The sequence below is a fragment of the Corvus brachyrhynchos genome, unplaced genomic scaffold (assembly GCF_000691975.1).
Source record: "Corvus brachyrhynchos isolate BGI_N302 unplaced genomic scaffold, ASM69197v1 scaffold152, whole genome shotgun sequence".
Taxonomy (NCBI): Eukaryota; Metazoa; Chordata; class Aves; order Passeriformes; family Corvidae; genus Corvus; species Corvus brachyrhynchos.
The window spans coordinates 8,518,343-8,520,206 of record NW_008237447.1 but is presented as its reverse complement, the minus strand read 5'-3'; positions in this window follow the sequence as shown (position 1 = coordinate 8,520,206).

Here is a 1,864-nt window from a genome sequence, read left to right as displayed (position 1 = left end):
TTCCTCATAGGAGAGCTGCTCCATCCCTCTGATCATCTTAGTGGCCTTGGTCCAACAGGTCCATGTCCTTCCTCTGCTGGGCCCTCCAGGGCTGGATGCAGCAATCCGGTTGGGGGTCCATTCCCCTTAAATCCAGTAGGTGAAAAATGAATGCCCTTGCACATCAGTGATGTGGAATCTCAATAGCATACGGAAGCAGCTAGACATTTCAATTCTATGCTGATAAATTTGTTCCTTTGAAAATGTGGAACATACTTCAAAAATATCAACGTGATGCCTCAGTGAACATCCCTTTATTGAAAACCACAGTAATGACACAATTCTGGTCACAAAACAAATGGCCTGACAAAGTCCAGATACAGACAGTCAAGGTCCTCTTCTGCCTTCACATTCACAAGACTGATTATAGTGGAAGTGGCCCCCCTCATGGACCTTAGGGAATAATTGGCCTTTAGTTTACAACACCTTTAGGTCCATGTCGTTCTGATGATGAAAGCTTTCCTCTTTTGCTGCTACCAGCACCATTTTCTATCTATATAGCTCTTGTGAACATCATGGTATTTTGCTCTGAAGGGGGATCACTCTCTCTGCATTATTAGAAATGAGGAGAGCAAAAATAAAAATATTGAATGACAAACTGACATGCTCAAAACTATTGGCAGTTACAAAGAATATTAACTCTCAGACATCCAGTCCACCACACTCTATCTATTCAATCTATCCCAAGAGTTGCTAGATACCTTGGAGATTGTACACTAACAAAACAAAAAGAAAGAAAAGAAAGAAAAGAAAGCACTGTGAAAGAAATAATAAATTAGACAGTGTTAAAACAAGGATTGAAATGATTGGTTACATGGGAGAAGGGGAGTCTGGGCAGCAACACAAAAATGAACAGGTATCAGAAAGTAAGAGAAGAAACACCAACAGATTGCACCATCAAGCAGCAATCAGGAATTAAATTTGTTTTGCAAAACCTAGCACATGTAAATCAAGAGGAGACATGTATCAGAATTTAGGTGAGGTGTGACTGTCAGCTTGAATTTACAGGAACTAAAGATAGAAAAATTATTCACGTTGTGTAATTGTTGTTGCTATACCTTCGTTTGGCATTCTGGAGGAATAATTTGAATGGAAAGGTCTTGCCTTTACAGCTCTCTGTTTTCATTTTGCTCGTGGTTTTTTCTCTGGAGTTTTGCATGTGCAAATAGCATAACCAACTACTAAATTCGAGCCACAGCTTCATGTTTTACTTTCCCTGGAGTCCAAAAACCAGGACCGAAATATTTTCTTCTGAGATGCTTTTCCACAACCCTAGGCCAGAAGGCTGGCCAATACTTTTAACACTTCCTAAGACCCCCTGTCGTTTGACCAAAGGGTTTGGAAGCCATGCCTGACAGCTGGGGTTGAGCTTAGCACCCTGCTAAGGCATCTAATGGCATCTCACTTGTGCCATCCCAGCAGTGCCGGGGGCTGTGGCAAACCCTTCACTCTCACAGAGTGGTGGCTGTGCCCTCTCTCTGCTGACCTTCAGGAGCAGCTGCAGGGCACAACCTGCCTTGGACTGAAGTCCTGTTGCTGTGACCAAGGGCAGAGTGGGATGATTTTTCAGCTCCTGTTCAAATCAGGGAGTAGTGCACAAGTTGGGCTCCTTTGCCTGAGCCGAAGAGCTCTGAGAAACAGAAAACAGATGACCTGATAAAACATTGCATGGCATAATAATAATGTCACTTCCAGGCTTCTAAGGTTATGCAGATTTCAGCCCTACAGAGTGTTTATTATGTAACTGCTCCCCATTAGTTTATGTATATATATACACAAACTGGTAGAGAAAAACATTTACATAGGAATGAATAATTATAGTTAC